At 43.1% G+C, this 18,620-nt stretch overlaps 1 protein-coding gene across 1 annotated transcript in view; it reads right to left on the reverse strand.

Moving 5' to 3' along the window:
• The window catches only part of GABBR2 (gamma-aminobutyric acid type B receptor subunit 2), a 1,202,616-nt gene that overhangs the window by 697,657 nt on the left and 486,339 nt on the right, over positions 1-18,620 (reverse strand). The window lies entirely within an intron of this gene.

The raw sequence follows: 18,620 nt of genomic DNA on the forward strand, positions 1-18,620 counted from the left end.
GGCACATCAGGGGCTCGCCAAACGCGACATGGCGTCCGATCTCAATTCCAGCCAATTTTAGATTGAAAATGTCAAATGGTGCTCCTTTCCTTCTGAGCCCTGCCATGCGCCCAAACAGTGGTTTACCCCCACATATGGGGTATCAGCGTACTCAGGACAAATTGGACAACAACTTTTGGGGTCCAATTTCTCTTGCTACCCTTGAGAAAATAAAAAATTGGGGACTAAACGATCATGTTTGTGGAAAAAATAGGATTTTTTTTTTTCACGCCCGGGCGTTATAAACATTTGTGAAGCACTTGGGGGATAAAAGTGCTCACAACACATCTAGGTAAGTTCCTTAGGGGGTCTAGTTTCCAAAATGGGGTCACTTGTGGGGGGTTTCCACTGTTTAGGCACATCAGGGGCTCGCCAAACGCGACATGGCGTCCGATCTCAATTCCAGCCAATTTTAGATTGAAAATGTCAAATGGTGCTCCTTTCCTTCTGAGCCCTGCCATGCGCCCAAACAGTGGTTTACCCCCACATATGGGGTATCAGCGTACTCAGGACAAATTGGACAACAACTTTTGGGGTCCAATTTCTCTTGCTACCCTTGAGAAAATAAAAAATTGGGGACTAAACGATCATGTTTGTGGAAAAAATAGGATTTTTTTTTTCACGCCCGGGCGTTATAAACATTTGTGAAGCACTTGGGGGATAAAAGTGCTCACAACACATCTAGATAAGTTCCTTCGGGGGTATAGTTTCCAAAATGGGGTCACTTGTGCCGGGTTTCCACTGTTTAGGCACATCAGGGGCTCGCCAAACGCGACATGGCGTCCGATCTCAATTCCAGCCAATTTTAGATTGAAAATGTCAAATGGTGCTCCTTTCCTTCTGAGCCCTGCCATGCGCCCAAACAGTGGTTTACCCCCACATATGGGGTATCAGCGTACTCAGGACAAATTGGACAACAACTTTTGGGGTCCAATTTCTCTTGCTACCCTTGAGAAAATAAAAAATTGGGGACTAAACGATCATGTTTGTGGAAAAAATAGGATTTTTTTTTTTCACGCCCGGGCGTTATAAACATTTGTGAAGCACTTGGGGGATAAAAGTGCTCACAACACATCTAGATAAGTTCCTTAGGGGGTCTAGTTTCCAAAATGGGGTCACTTGAGGGGGTTTTCCACTGTTTAGGCACATCAGGGGCTCGCCAAACGCGACATGGCGTCCGATCTCAATTCCAGCCAATTTTAGATTGAAAATGTCAAATGGTGCTCCTTTCCTTCTGAGCGCTGCCATGCGCCCAAACAGTGGTTTACCCCCACATATGGGGTATCAGCGTACTCAGGACAAATTGGACAACAACTTTTGGGGTCCAATTTCTCTTGCTACCCTTGAGAAAATAAAAAATTGGGGACTAAACGATCATGTTTGTGGAAAAAATAGGATTTTTTTTTTCACGCCCGGGCGTTATAAACATTTGTGAAGCACTTGGGGGATAAAAGTGCTCACAACACATCTAGATAAGTTCCTTAGGGGGTCTAGTTTCCAAAATGGGGTCACTTGTGGGGTTTTTCCACTGTTTAGGCACATCAGGGGCTCGCCAAACGCGACATGGCGTCCGATCTCAATTCCAGCCAATTTTAGATTGAAAATGTCAAATAGTGCTCCTTTCCTTCTGAGCCCTGCCATGCGCCCAAACAGTGGTTTACCCCCACATATGGGGTATCAGCGTACTCAGGACAAATTGGACAACAACTTTTGGGGTCCAATTTCTCTTGCTACCCTTGAGAAAATAAAAAATTGGGGACTAAACGATCATGTTTGTGGAAAAAATAGGATTTTTTTTTTCACGCCCGGGCGTTATAAACATTTGTGAAGCACTTGGGGCATAAAAGTGCTCACAACACATCTAGATAAGTTCCTTAGGGGGTCTAGTTTCCAAAATGGGGTCACTTGTGGGAGGTTTCCACTGTTTAGGCACATCAGGGGCTCGCCAAACGCGACATGGCGTCCGATCTCAATTCCAGCCAATTTTAGATTGAAAATGTCAAATGGTGCTCCTTTCCTTCTGAGCCCTGCCATGCGCCCAAACAGTGGTTTACCCCCACATATGGGGTATCAGCGTACTCAGGACAAATTGGACAACAACTTTTGGGGTCCAATTTCTCTTGCTACCCTTGAGAAAATAAAAAATTGGGGACTAAACGATCATGTTTTTGGAAAAAATAGGATTTTTTTTTTTCACGCCCGGGCGTTATAAACATTTGTGAAGCACTTGGGGGATAAAAGTGCTCACAACACATCTAGATAAGTTCCTTAGGGGGTGTAGTTTCCAAAATGGGGTCACTTGTGGGGGTTTTCCACTGTTTAGGCACATCAGGGGCTCGCCAAACACGACATGGCGTCCGATCTCAATTCCAGCCAATTTTAGATTGAAAATGTCAAATGGTGCTCCTTTCCTTCTGAGCCCTGCCATGCGCCCAAAAAGTGGTTTACCCCCATATATGGGGTATTAGCATACTCAGGACAAATTGGACAACAACTTTTGAGGTCCATTTTCTTTTTTTACCCTTGGGAAATTAAAAAAAATATTGCTGAAAAATCATTTTTGTGACTAAAAAGTTAAATGTTCATTTTTTCCTTCCATGTTGCTTCTGCTGCTGTGAAACACCTGAAGGGTTAATAAACTTCTTGAATGTGGTTTTGAGCACCTTGAGTGGTGCAGTTTTCAGAATGGTGTCACTTTTGGGTATTTTCTGCCATATAGACCCCTCAAAGTGACTTCAAATGTGAGGTGGTCCCTAAAAAAAATGGTTTTGTAAATTTTGTTGTAAAAATGAGAAATTGCTGGTCAACTTTTAACCCTTATAACTTCCTAGAAAAAAAAAAAATTGTTTCCAAAATTGTGCTGATGTAAAGTAGACATGTGGGAAATGTTATTTAGTAACTATTTTGTGTCACATAAATCTCTGGTTTAACAGAATAAAAATTAAAAATTTGAAAATTGTGAAATTTTCAAAATTTTCGCCAAATTTCCATTTTTTTCACAAATAAACGCAAGTTATATCGAATAAATTTTACCACTATCATGAAGTACAATATGTCACGAGAAAACAATGTCAGAATCGCCAAGATCCGTTGAAGCGTTTCGGAGTTATAACCTCATAAAGGGACAGTGGTCAGAAATGTAAAAATTGGCCCGGTCATTAACGTGCAAACCACCCTTGGGGGTGAAGGGGTTAAACTTTTATATTTTTTTTATTTTTTTCATATTTTTTTAAACTTTTTTTTACTTTTGCCATGCTTCAATAGCCTCCATGGGAGGCTAAAAGCTGGCACAACTGGATTGGCTCAGCTACATAGGAGCGATCATCAGATCACTCCTATGAAGCTGAATTACCGGCTTGCTATGAGCGCCGACCACAGGGTGGCGCTCACAGCAAGCCGGCATCAACAACCATAAAGGTCTCAAGGAGACCTCAGGTTTTCATGCCAACGCATCGCTGACCCCCGATCATGTGACGGGGGTCGGCGATGCGCTCATTTCCGGCCCGATGGCCAGAAGCGGTAGTTAAATGCCGCTGTCAGCGTTTGACAGCGGCATTTAACTAGTTAATAGAGGCGGGTGGATCATGATTCCACCCTTCCCTATTGCGGGCACATGTCAGCTGTTCAAAACAGCTGACATGTCCCGGCTTTGATGCGGGCTCACCGCCAGAGCCCGCATCAAAGTAGGGGATCTGACCTCGGACGTACTATCCCGTTCGATCTCAGAAAGGGGTTACAGACCATATTTGTTCAGGTGTCTCTGAGCAATAGAACAATGTACCACAACTCCAGAGTCTGCTAAATCTTTCTGAAGGTCTTTTGCAGTCAAGCTGGGGTTCTGATTTGCCTTTCTAGTGATTCTACGACTAGCTGTCACTGAAATTTTGCTTGGTTTTCCAGACCTTATCTTGACTTCCACTGTTACTGTTAACTGCCATTTCTTAATTACATTTCTTAATGAGGAAAGGGCAACTTGAAAAAGCATTGCTATCTTCTTATACCTTTTTCCCGCTTTTTGGGCCTCCACCATGTTCATTTTCAGAGTGCAAGGCAGCTGCTTAGAAGAACCCTGGGCTGCTGTTTTTTTCCACAAGGTTAAAGGAGTCTGTTTTTTATAAAGCTGCAGAATTTGTATCACATGGCCTTTCCTAATGATGAGAATGAATAAGCCATAACCCTAACAGGCTAATTAAGGTCTGAAACCTTAGTCAAAGTTATTTGAGCACAGAAATCTCCAAAGGTGCCAAACTTTTGCGTTAGCCCATTTTCTTTTTTGTAATTTTTAATTTGTAAAACATGAAAATATATATACAGTATTTTTTTGCCAAAAATACAAAGGAAAGTGTCATCTTTAACTTTAGGCCTTTTAGAGATCATTTTTATCTTCAACTTGCTTACCTGTTCACAATATCGTAATATTGAACAGGAGTGCCCAAACTGTTACATGTCACTGTATATGCATATATATACCTCTACAATTCTCTTAACAGACAGGGTCACATCTTGACCCTGCAGATATGTTGGTAGAGGAGATTAAAAATAAGAAAGCTGGATCCATTTATACTTGTTTGGGTGGGTAGGTGTGCATGGAAATACACCATTAAACAAGGAACAATAGAATTGGCTTTATGTTCAGCTGCTGTCATCCGGTGGGGTTGTGAAGTCTGGTCCAATCCAGGCCTTGTTAATTTTGATAAGTCAGCCTTTTCAGTTGACAGCTGGATGCGCCTATCAGTTATTATGCCCCTGGCGGCACAAAAAAACCTGCTATGACAAAATGCTAGCAGCAGGGAAAGCCAGCACTTCCAAGGCATAGAGAGACAGTTCATGCCAAGAGTTCAGCTTGGATACACAATAGTTGAACAGCACAGAGGAATAACAGATGACACTAGTACAGTAAGCTTGGTACTCCTTCACCAACATCCAAAACTTTTCTCTCCTTGTCAGAGTATCCTGTGCATCCAGGCTTGGGTGCTGGGAGGGTCTAATAAAACTGTCCCAGAGTCTTCCCCTGCTTCCTTTGTACCTGCGGGGTGTCTCCCTTTTCGCTACTCCTTTGTTGTCCAAGGAACTATAACCTCTGCTGCTAGTGTTGTCAAATAGGAATTTTTGTAATAATTATTAGACTAGAGCCTTCTGGTATTTCACCATTTTATTAGCCCTCTCTGCTGCAGGAAGGCGTTATGAAAAGTTTTCCTTGTAGTGTAGGTCGAGAAAGGTGAACAACCAGTAATCAGTGTGTTGGCCAAAATATGTATAACCTGAGGGTCATGGGAAAGGCAGCGGAACATAAAGTCGGCAAGACATAAAGTCCGCACTGTGTGCCAGGCTCCAAACAGACAAGACTTCCCTGTCCCCACCAGGATTGTCCTTTTCAACCCATCCAAGCTGAACAGATGGGATCAAGCTGGTGTGGGTAGTCCTGTTCCTCCTCCTCCTTACCATTCAATCCACTCTGAGAAATTGAGATGAGGCTGTGCTGGTTAGTATAACCCTGTGTTCTTTATTCCTCCATCTCCACCTGGTCTACAGTACATGCAAAGCTTCCTCTTTAATTGGGAGTAGACACAGAAGAGGGATGGTCACACTGATTATGGTGTCATCGCCGCTCATCATCTTGATTGATTGCTCAGAGTTTTGGAAAACCTCACAGATGTCAAACATCCAAGGCCACTCATCGGTTGTTATATGCGGAGACTGAACACAATTCTGATAGGCATGATCCAGCTGGTATTCAATTACTGCCCTCTGCTGCTCATAAAGCCTTGACAACATATGCAATGTTGAGTTCCAGCATGTGGTCACATCGCACACCAGTCAGTGAGCAGGTACTTATAAGCACTGCTAGAGCACTGCCAGACTGGCCACAGCTGTTGCTGACTTGCGGAAATGGGTGCATACATGGCTTACCTTCACAAGTAGCTCAGGAAAATCTGGGTAGGTTTTCAGAAACCACTGAACTACTACGTTGAGCACACAGCCTTTAAATAGTCGCGCCGGACTTTGGGCGTCGACGATTATAGCTTGTGCTTTATGCCTAGTGGTTCCGGTCAGGAGTGGTGGTCTTGTTGTAGGAATATCGTATCTGGTGGTGTATTATCCTTTGTCATATTCCTCCTTCCTATTTGTATTTGTTTTGCCCTGTGCACATTATAGTGTATTCCTGTGTGTCTGCGGCGTGGTGCGTTTTTCAGTTTTCCCTGTCTGTGCTTTCTGTGGGGATTGGTGTGTGGTCTCTTCACTGGGTGGCTGGTGGTGGTTTCAGTTTAGGGCTGAGTCAGGGTCAGGCCTGGCAGCCCAGACATGCACACCTTTAGTGTAACTTCTGGGAAAGGGACAGACAGGGTTTCCCTAGCCTGAGGGATATCGCAGGGGCCCGGGTAACCAACCTTAGTCTACCCAGTTCCCCTGTGACATTATAATCGGCCCCCAAAAATATATATATTTTTTTGCATGTCATGGAGCCCATGACTTCCATAAACCGCCAGTTGCGGGTGCTGTTCTTACAGGTCACTGAATTGAAGGGGGCAGTTCAGCAACAGGGTCTTGTGGTATCTAATGTGCAAGTGGAAACTGCAGGTAGAGTTGCAGAGCCAAAAATCCCTTTACCTGAGAGGTTTCCTGGGGGACGCAGTAAATTTGTTGTTTTCCGTGAAGCTTGCAAATTGTATTTTCGTATGCGCCAGCTTTCCTCAGGTAATGAGGCTCAGCGTGTGGGCTTGGTTTTGTCATTACTGAATGGAGACCCCCAAGCATGGGCATTTTCATTACCTTCTGATTCAACTGCATTTAACTCAGTAGAGAGTTTGTTTTCTGCTCTTGGACTCATATATGATGATCCTGACAGATTGGCTCTAGCAGAATCTAAAATACGCGCTCTCTGCCAGGGGGAGCGAATGGCGGAGGATTACTGTACTGAATTTCGCTGCTGGGTGCTGGACACACAATGGAATGACCCGGCGCTGTGGAGTCAGTTTGTATGTGGGGTTTCGGGAAGGGTTAAACAAGCCCTTCTGATGTATGAGACTCCTGCTTCTCTAGAGTCTGCCATGAGTCTTGTGGTTTGCATTGATCGCATCAGGGGGCGCTAGAGATGCTGCCTATGGGGGAGGTTGTAGGTGCACGTGAGGTTGCTGCAGGTGAGCCCACAGAGCCTATGCAAATCACAGGGGTGTCGCGTCATCAAGCCCCCTCACTCAGGAAGCAGGGACTCTGTTTTTGCTGTGGTAAAAAGGGGCATCATGTAAATGCTTGCCCTCTGTTTTCTAAAAAAAAGCGCAATGGCGGAAAACTACTAAGCTCAGAGGGTGTGGAGGAGGCCAATCTGAGTTTATGCATATCCTCCATGGTGGTCTCTCAATGTATGCTCCCTGCCAGAGTTATGGTCGCTGCCAATCACTGTTTTTGTGGATAGTGGTTCGGCCACTAATATTGATGAGGAGTTTGCGCGCACGGCCGGGTTCACGGTCAAAAAATTGCCTCATCCTATCCGGGTGGTCACCATCAATGCTACCCCTCTCCCACAGGGGGAGATTACTGAGTTTGTGGCTGAGGTTAAACTCCACATTGGGGTCCTACATTCTGAGCAGGTTACATGTAGGGTGCTCAGTAATCTTCCTGCACAAATGGTTCTGGGTTTTCCATGGTTATCTATGCACAACCCGGTAATTGACTGGAAAACTCAGGACATAATTCAGTGGAGCGGATTTTGCCAGGAGAATTGCCTGGCCACATGTGTGTCCGCTGTGACTCCAAGCATTCCTGAGTCACTGCTGGATTTCGCAGATGTGTTCTCAGAGAAGGGTTGCTCAGAATTGCCACCACATCGCCCCTATGACTGTACTGTTAGGTTTAAACCAGGGGCTAAATTGCCGAAAGCAAGGATGTTCAACATCTCTGGTCCTGAGAGGCAAGCTTTAAAAGATTACATTGCTGAGAGTCTGAGCTAAGGGCACATCAGCCCTTCGTCCTCGCCGGTGGCAGCGGGGTTCTTCTTCATTAAAAAGAAAGATGGCGGACTATGCCTGTGTCTGGATTTCAGGGAGTTAAACCAGATTATGGTTCGTGATCCATACCCTATGCCACTGATACCTGATTTGTTCAACCAGGTGGTTGGTGCTAAGTGGTTTTCCAAGCTTGACCTCAGGGGGGCTTACAACCTCATAAGAGTTCATCAAGGTGATGAGTGGAAGACGGCTTTTAATACTCCTGAGGGTCATTTTGAAAATTTGGTGATGCCATTTGGGTTGACAAATGCTCCTGCAGTTTTTCCACATTTCATAAATGATGTATTCTCGCATGTTCTGGGGAAATTCGTTATTGTGTACATAGATGACATTCTCATTTATTCATGTGACCGTGATACTCATTTAGAGAATGTGAGGCAGGTGTTACAGCTTCTCAGGGAAAATAAGCTCTATGCAAAACTTGAGAAATGTGTATTTTTGGTTCAGGAGTTGCCTTTCTTGGGTTATATTGTGTATGCTTAAGGGTTTAAAATGGACACCGCTAAGGTGCAAGTGGTGCTGCATTGGGAACGGCCTGATAACCTAAAAGCACTCCAGCGGTTCCTTGGGTTTTCCAACTATTATAGAAAGTTTATCAAAGATTTTTCTACCATTGCTAAACCGCTTACTGACATGACGAAAAAGGGTACCAATTTCTCTGCCTGGCCTCAGGCTGCTGTGCGCGCATTTGAATGTCTGAAGAACCGTTTTGCTTCGGCCCCCATTCTGGTGCAACCGGACGTATCAAAACCATTTACCGTGGAAGTCAATGCGTCTGAGGTTGGAGTGGGGGTGGTGCTGTCACAAGGCTCATCCTTGGGCGATTTGCGTCCTTCCGCCTACTTTTCCAAGAAGCTGTCGTCTGCTGAACGTAATTACGATATCGGCAACAGGGAGTTGTTGGCTATCAAGTTGGCTTTTGAGGAATGGCGACACTTTTTGGAGGGTTCAGTCCATCAGGTTACAGTTATCACTGACCATAAAAATCTGCTGTATTTGGAGTCAGCCAAGCGTCTGTCCCCCAGGCAGGCTCGCTGGTCATTGTTTTTTACGCTGTTCAACTTTTTTGTTACGTACCGACCTGGGTCCAAGAGCACTAAGGCGGATGCTTTGTCCAGGTCTTTTCCAGGGGGAGAACCTTGGGAAGATCCAGTACCCATCCTCCAACAGGGTGTAGTGGTCTCGGCTCTCATGACCGAGGTCGAGGGTGAGATTGCCGAGGCTCAGAAGGAGGTACCACCAGAGCTTCCCATTAACAAATCATTTGTACCGCTCCATCTTCGCCTAAAGGTGTTGGGTGAGCATCATGATGCTGTCCTGGCTGGCCATCCAGGGGTTAGGGGTACCTTGGAGTTGGTGTCACGTCGGTTTTGGTGGCCCAAAATCAGACAGGACGTGGTCTCGTACGTATCAGCATGTACCACGTGCGCTAGGGCTAAGACGTCCCGCTCTCGTCCTGCTAGCACACTACATCCTCTCGGGGTACCCAGTAGGCCATGGACGGAGATTTCCATGGATTTTATTACAGATTTTCCCTCCTCTGCTGGGAACACGGTCATTCTGGTGGTTGTTGATCGGTTCTCAAAGATGTCGCACTTTGTGTCTTTGCCTTCGTTGCCTAACACTAAGTCTCTGGCTCAGGTTTTTGTGTAGGAGGTAGTCAGACTTCACGGGGTCCCGTCTGACATCGTATCTGATAGGGGTACTCAGTTTGTGGCCAAATTTTGGAAAGCTTTTTGCTCACGGCTGGGGATCAAGTTGTGGCATTCTTCTGCGTTTCATCCTCAGTCAAATGGTCAGACCGAGCGTATGAACCAGAATTTGGAGCAGTACTTATGCTGTTTTGTTTCTGACAATCAGGAGGAGTGGTCGACGTTCCTTCCTTTGGCTGAGTTTGCTATAAATAATCACCGTCAGGAATCATCTGGGGAGTCCCCGTTCTTTTGTGTTTACGGGCTCCATCCTCAGTTTTGTACTCTGCGTCAGGGGGGCTCTACTGGCGTCCCGGAGGAGGACCAGTTAGGAGCACAACTGTCATCCGTTTGGAGGAGAGTGAAACAGCGCTTGCTAAGTGTAGGTGCAAGGTACAAACGAGTGGCTGACAGTAAATGTGTGACAGGTCCGGACCTGAGTGTGGGTGACTGGGTGTGGTTGTCCACAAAAAACATAAAACTCAAGATTTCATCCTTGAAATTGGGTCCAAGGTTTACTGGTCCATTTAGGGTTGCCACCATCATTAACCCGGTAGCCTACCATTTGGCACTCCCTACAGTATATAAAATACACAACGTGTTCCACAGATCTTTATTGAAAAAGGTGGTGGGTTCTGTGGACACGGCGCCTATGCCACCTCCAGTCTTGGTAGATGGCAATTTGGAGTTTGAAGTCTCGAAGGTGGTTGACTCTCGTGTAGTGTGCCGCACATTACAGTACCTGGTACACTGGTGTGGTTATGTGCCAGAAGAGAGGTCCTGGGTACCAGCCTTGGACATACATGCGGACCGGCTCGTCAGTATGTTTCACCGCCGCTATCTGGACAAGCCGGGTCCTATAAGTCGTGAGGGCCCTGGGGTCCCTCGTAGAAGGCGGGGTACTGTCATGTCAGACGCTGTTCACGCTAGGGCATCCGATAGACAGCAGTAGTTCAACTTACGTCCACTACACGCTCAGTGGCGTCGGCTAGATTTTATCCAGCTTGCCCGGGGTTAATCTAGCTGGCAATCAGGTTGGAGGCTGGGTCACGCCCACGGCCTTTAAATAGTCGCGCTGGACTTTGGGCGTCGCCGATTATAGCTTGTGCTTTTTGCCTAGTGGTTCCGGTCTGGAGTGGTGGTCTTGTTGTAGGAATATCGTATCTGGTGGTGTATTATCCTTTGTCATATTCCTCCTTCATATTTGTATTTGTTTTGCCCTGTGCACATTATAGTGTATTCCTGTGTGTCTGCGGCGTGGTGCGTTTTTCAGTTTTCCCTGTCTGTGCTTTCTGTGGGGATTGGGGTGTGGTCTCTTCACTGGGTGGCGGGTGGTGGTTTCAGCTTAGGGCTGAAATAGGAGTCAGGGTCAGGCCTGGCGGCCCAGACATGCACACCTTTAGTGTAACTTCTGGGAAAGGGACAGACAGGGTTTGCCTAGCCTGAGGGATATCGCAGGGGCCCGGGTAACCAACCTTAGTCTACCCAGCTCCCATAAGACATCTGGACTTTTGGATGTAACATCCTCTATATGATAATAGATCTCGCGATCTAAAAGGCATAAGTATATATTCATGTCAAAAGATTTTGCCTAGAAATATGAACTTATATATTGATTGTAACTGAAATTTCAATGAACTAGAAAAACTTGATCAGTTTTCATTTCTATTTTCTTTCATGTCTCTGCCTGTAGATCCCAGATATTTTTGCTCTTGATTAGAGATGAGCGAATTTGTTAGCACTTTTGGATTCGTGTTTCGGACACCTGAGAATTTTTACTAAAAATCTGCAAAATTCGGCCAATGTTTGTTACATGATCGCTTTTCCACTAATGCTTCTGTTATATGTTTGGCTAGGATAGTAATGCTGTATCATGAGCAGAAGTAACGTGTTTGATGAGGGGAGGAGTTGGGGAGAGGTTAGAGGAGAGGTGGACTGTTTTTTTTCTTAACTTTATGTGTGGAGATTCTAGCAGCCAATTAGGGCATAGAAACCATCCAGAGCGTCCAGATACAAGAGCTTGTGTCATTGGCTGCCAAAGTCATTTGTCCCTCTCCATATAAAGAGTGGACATGTTGCTTTGGCACCATTTTGTCAGAGAGGCCACTCCTGCTGCTGCTACTGAATAGTCAGAAAGTTATCTAGGCGGTTGATTGTCAGTCAACTAGTTCAGATACATAGGATCCTGTGTGGCTGTGAAATTGAACTTCCAGCAGATCAATCATTTTTGCTCATTGTGTGGTCCAGAAACACTATGGCACATTTCAGCATATAACTCTTTTGTGCTGCTAATATTGTGCTTGAGCCAGGAGTCCACATTTGAGACTCTAAATTGTTTGTTATAATAGCATGCTACAGAAAGCAGGGGGTATTTCAGTATCTAATAATTTAGTGCTCATATTTTTGTTTTGTCCAGGAGTTCACATTTGAGAATCTAAATTGTTTGTGATAAAACCGTGGACCTGAAACAAGCTCATTTGTGCAGAAAAATATTTTGGGCTGGTAATATTTTGTACTAGGCAGGAGTCCACTTTTGTACAAAATATGCTAGAACCATGAGTAAGGACCATAGTTCATAGGGGAAGCTCTCAACACAATTTGGACAATGTCAGAGGACAGACTAGAGCCTATGTACCCCACAAAAAGTATAAAATGTACTTCTTATAAAAAGTATAAATTTTATTGAACATATTTAAAAATTGTAATAATCACATAAAGATAACTTGAAAAAGACAGTATCCAGTATCAGAAGAATGGTGAAGACACAAAATATGTGACAGTGCAAATAGGCAGTTACCATTAAAGGATAGTACAGAGAATGCAAACAAATCTTTATATGCCATAACAGTCCAATATAAATCACAGTGGATTGCAGAAAGTCAATTTCCGGGGGTAGCTATCAGAAATACTGTAAATTCATCATATGTGAGGTCCAAGGCATCTGAATATATACTTTGGTGGTAAAAAATCTAATGTACCTGAATGCAACAAAAGATGCTAAGAAGATTCACATATTTAAGATGAAAGTGGATACATGTGTTGCCGAGTCACAGCACCATACCCTGCTGTTAAGGCTAGGTTCACATTGCGTTAGTGGGTGATCGCTAACAGACAGCGTTGCACGGCGAAAATGTCGCAATTAACGCCATGCAACGGGTCCGTTAGTGCACCCATTGACAGCAATGTTGTTTCAGCCTGAAGCGCATCGCTAGCACGTGCCTTTTTCAGCTCGCGCTAGCGATGTGCCGTTCTTTTGAGGCGTGCCTCGGACACTGCTTGCAGCGTCCACGGCGCGCCCGAGGTCCGTTCCCCGCTCTCGCAGCTCGGGGATCTGCGAGAGCGGGGACGTTAGCGTGACCCTAAACGCGGCCCCTACAAATAGATTGCGTTAGCGCAATCCGCTAGCACTAGCGCTAAACGGATTGCCCTAACGCAATGTGAACCTAGCCTTAGGGAATACATAGTAGCTGTACAATTAAATGCATTATTGCTCACCCATAAAGTGCAAAAGTTGTCTGTATGCGCTGGTGAAAATATTAATTCTTTGTACTAATACCGTAGTCCTTAAGCCAACATTTCAGTATATAAATATTTAGTGCTACTATTTTTTCTCCAGCAAGGAGTCCACATTTCTAAATCTAAAGTGTTTGTACTGATAGCGTGCTTTAGAAAGCAGACTACATTTCAGTATTTAAATCCTTTGTTCTTACTGTGGGCCAGCCAGCAGGCTATATTTCAGCATTGGACAGGGCTCAGAACAGCATTTCTAGCTTAAATATTGATCAGTAACAGATGGATGTGTGACAGGTGTAGGCCTGGTGGTCTGAGAGCCCTGGCAAATTCAGCCAAGACACATGAAGGAAACCCCAAAAATTAGGGGCAGACACTACAAAAGAGGAATCAATTTATTTTATTTATTTCTTTTACTCACTTATATAGTGCCGCTAAATCCGCAGTGCTTTAAAGACATTATCAATTTCTCCAGAGTAGAAATAGTATAATGGGTCTCTAACACCCCTTTTACTACAGGCAGCTAATCCAAGTGAGACTCAACTTGGAGTCTCCACATTTCATAAAATTGCTAGTAACATCAAAAGCAGTAGCAACAGGAGGCACAGAAACCACGGCAAAGGTGTGGCAGACTACAATAATGCAAAATCAATGCAGAACACTAAAAGAAACCCCTCTGCCTACTCTACCTATTCTGCGACTGAGGTGCAAAAGTAATTGGAGAACGATGACTGTTTAAAGGAATGTTAGGTGGTCTCCACTTTCAGGGTAAAGCCGTATTTACCAAGACTTAAATACTGTGTGAACCGAGCCTAATTCTGAACACAACCACATACCCAATTATAATAAGTTGTTCACATTAATGGAACACATTATTTTAATTTTGTTATTTTAATTACCCCCTTAAAATGATTAATTTTGTTTTTCAATGGAGTTGTACAGATTATGGGTGACAACAGATGAAAAACTTCTAAAATTATTCATTTTGATGTGATTTTCTTTACATGACAAAAAATGGCCATTTTAACAGGAGTGTTTAGACTTTTTATATCCACTGTAGTACTGTATAATTGATAAATGTCCCAATGAAATTATGTAACCACATGGTAATTTTCTTGCTTTGAATGACAAGTCTGGAATAGAAAGAAAAATTAAATGCAAGGGAGCATACCAATTTGAGGTTAATTACATAGTACTACCAATTCCTAATATAGCTGCCTCACACTATAAGAAGCAGATATGGGAAAGATTAATGCAGAAAACTACTATACTCTTGAAGAAGAATGTCATATCACTAATCACATAAATAGAGATGTACAAAATGTAGAGGAGAGGATGACAAATGTACAAAACAAATGATCTTTCTCTGGCTTTTTATTACTACAGATATACATTTTTTTGGAAAGGTTTGTCCTTTTATAGACAAAGGTGACCTCAAACACTCCCCATGTTTTTTGAGGAGCAGAACCTTGTATTTCGGTATATATTAATGTATTTTTAATTGTTAGTCATCTTTCTAAATTATGTAGAGTTTTCTATGTGATGAAGCACTATAATCTATGTTTATCATTTTTACTAATTTAACCCGTTTCTGACCTCGGACGGGAAAGTAAGTCCGAGGTCAGAAGCCCCGCTTTGATGCCTGCTCCGGCGGTGAGCCGGGACATGTCAGCTGTTTTGAACAGCTGACATGTGCCCGTAATAGGCGCGGGCAGAATCGCGATCTGCCCGCGCCTATTAACTAGTTAAATGCCGCTGTCAAACGCAGACAGCGGCAATTAACCGATGCTTCCGGCCGGGCGGCCGGAAATGAGCGCATCGCTGACCCCTGTCACATGATCAGAGGTCAGCGATGCTTGTACATTGTAACCATAGAGGTCCTTGAGACCTCTATGGTTACTGATCCACGGTAGCTGTGAGCGCCACCCTGTGGTCGGCGCTCACAGCACACCTGCATTTCTGCTACATAGCAGCGAACATCAGATCGCTGCTATGTAGCAGAGCCGATCACATTGTGCCAGCTTCTAGCCTCCCATGGAGGCTATAGAAGCATGGCAAAAGTAAAAAAAATGTGAAAAAATAAAAAAAATATAAAAGTTTAAATCACCCCCCTTTCGCCCCAATCAAAATAAATCAATAAAAGAAAAAATCAAACCTACACATATTTGGTATCGCCGCGTTCAGAATCGCCCAATCTATCAATAAAAAAAAGAATTAATGTGATCGCTAAACGGCGTAGCGAGAAAAAAAATCGAAACTTCAGAATTACGTATTTTTGGTCGCCGCAACATTGCATTAAAATGCAATAACGGGCGATCAAAAGAACATATCTGCAGCAAAATGGTATCATTAAAAACGACAGCTTGGCACACAAAAAATAAGCCCTCAACCGACCCCAGATCACGAAAAATGGAGACGCTACGAGTATAGGAAAATGGCGCAATTTTTTATTTTATTTTTTTTTAGCAAAGTTTGGAATTTTTTTTCACCACTTAGATAAAAAATAACCTAGTCATGTTAGGTGTCTATGAACTCGTACTGACCTGCATAATCATAATGTCAGGTCAGTTTTATCATTTAGTGAACATAGCAAAAAAGCCAAACAAAAAACAAGTGTGGGACTGCACTTTCTTTGCAATTTCACCGCACTTGGAATTTTTTTCCCGTTTTCTAGTACATGACATGGTAAAACCAATGATGTCATTCAAAAGTACAACTTGTCACCGCAAAAAATAAGCCCTCATATGGCCAAATTGACAGAAAAATAAAAAAGTTATGGCTCTGGGAAGGAGGGGAGTGAAAAACAAACACGGAAAAACGGAAAATCCCAAGGTCATGAAGTGGTTAATATGTGATAATCCACAAAGCTATCTTAAGACTTTCATTGTTTAATGTATTGCTGCTCACAAAATTAGAACATCATCAAAAAGTTAATTTATTTCAATTCTTCAATACAAAAAGCAAAACTCATATATTATATAGAGTCATTACAAACAGATTGATCTATTTCAAGTGTTTATTTCTGTTAATGTTAACGATTATGGCTTACAGGCTTACAGCCAATGAAAACCCAAAAGTCATTATCTCAGTAAATGAGAATACTTTATAACACCAGCTTGAAAATGATTTTATGATTTTAAAATTTGAAATGTTGGCCTACTGAAATGTATATTCAGTAAATGCACTCATTACTTGGTCGAGGCTCCTTTTGCATCAATTACTGCATCAATGCGGCGTGGCATGGAGGCGATCAGCCTGTGGCTCATCTACATTGTTGGGTCTGGTGTCTCTCATCTTCCTCTTGACAATACCCCATAGATATTCTATGGGGTTAAGGTCAGGTGAGTTTATTGGCCAATCAAGTGCAGTGATACTGTTGTTTTTAAACCAGGTATTGGTACTTTTGGCAGTGTGGACAAGTGTGAAGTCCTGCTGGAGAATGAAATTTCCATCTCGAAAAAGATTGTCGGCAGAGGGAAGCATGAAATGCTCTAAAACTTCCTGGTAGATGGCTGTGCTGATTTTGGTCTTGATAAAACACAGTGGACCTACACCAGCAGATGACATGGCTCCTCAAACCATCACTGATTGTGTAAACTTCACACTAGACCTCAAGCAGCTTGGATTGTGTGCCTCTCCACTCTTCCTCCAGACTCTGGGACCTTGATTTCCAAATGAAATGCAAAATTTACTTTCATCTGAAAACAACACCTTGGACCACAGAGCAACAGTCCAGTTCTTTTTCTCCTTGGCCCAGGTAAGATGCTTCTGGCGTTGTCTATTGGTCATGAGTGGCTTGACACAAGGAATGCAACAATTGTAGCGCATGTCCTGGATACGTCTGCATAGGGTGGCTCTTGAAGCAGTGACTCCAGCAGCAGTCCACTCCTTGTGAATCTGCTCAAAATTTTTGAATGGCCTTTTCTTAACAATCCTTTCAAGGCTGCGGTTATTCTGGTTGCTTGTGCTCCTTTTTCTACCACATTTTTCCTTCCACTCAACTTTCCATTAATATGCTTGGATACAGCACTCTGTGAACAGCCAGCTTCTTTGGCAATGATCTTTTGTGGCTTAACCTCCTAGTGGCGTGTGTCAATGACTGCCTTCTGGACATAAGTCAGCATTCTTCTCCATGATTGTGGAGCCTACTCAAACAGACAAAATACATTTTTAAAGGCTTAGGAAGCCTTTGCAGGTGTTTTTTGTTAATTATTCTAATTTACTGAGATAATGACTTGGGTTTTCAATGGCTATAAGCCATAATCATTAACAATAACAGAACTAAACACTTGAAATAGATCACTCTGTTTGATGATATTCTAATTTTGTGAGAAGCACCTGTATGTAACCCTGGGCTTTTGGTTTAGCTGTGCTCAAAAAAACCTTGTCACTTTTTACCCAAGTGTATCCCAAGAAGCACACAAAATTACATGTTAGTGTTCTCTAGGTTGTCACTTTTACGTGAATGCAACACTTAATAATTCACTTACATACTATACTCCAAGACTACTAGACAGGTATTGATGTTTCTACTCTCATCAACTAGAAACTGGCTTTAGTTTTGTGTTTCCTTGTCACATTTCATATAGAGAAATATTTTTAAGACTACACAAAAAATGGTGATTCTCTACTGCCAATTAAACAATGAATCTTCATTGCAAATTATTATAAAATTGTTTGCTTTTTATTAGGCTAAGGGCTTGTGCTGACAACCGTATTACACTGTTCTACAGACAAATTTATTCAGAGGCGAAAATAGTTGAACTTAACTAATTTTGTGGTGCTGGAAATGAATGTTTTGAAGATCCAGAAGAGGTTGTAATTACTTATGGCACCTTTCATGCAAGTTTATAGAGAAATTGCACCTTTTTATTTCATCACCATTATTGCATTGTTAGAAGCTAGTCTAGTACATCATCAATTTAGTCTATTGAGCCTTCAGTATTCTATCATCTTAGGGTGACTAGTCAAAAAACGCCAACTCAGCACCAATGACATAATCCTAATTACAGTTTGATCACCTACTTGTATACCGTATATGCTCTCGTTTAAGATATACAGTTTTAGGATTTTGCAGCTTAGTTTGTTAGCGTATTGAAACGCTTCTACATGTTTTTTTCAGATATGCTTCAATCTCTCGGTCTTGCATTACCAAATTGGATAGTTTTTGCTTCTTATTCGCTGTCACTTTTGTGATAGAAAGGCGAAACTTGACTACCATGATAATGATTTAGCTGCAGAATAGGAGATCAGGACAAGAGTTAAGCTCCACATATATGCTGCCATAGATGTGCATCAGATCTTAGCCAGTGGTTCCATGGGAAGGGGAAATCTATACTTTTGCAGTTCCAATGATCTGGTGAGAGACAACCAA

The sequence above is a fragment of the Ranitomeya variabilis genome, chromosome 6 (assembly GCF_051348905.1).
Source record: "Ranitomeya variabilis isolate aRanVar5 chromosome 6, aRanVar5.hap1, whole genome shotgun sequence".
Taxonomy (NCBI): Eukaryota; Metazoa; Chordata; class Amphibia; order Anura; family Dendrobatidae; genus Ranitomeya; species Ranitomeya variabilis.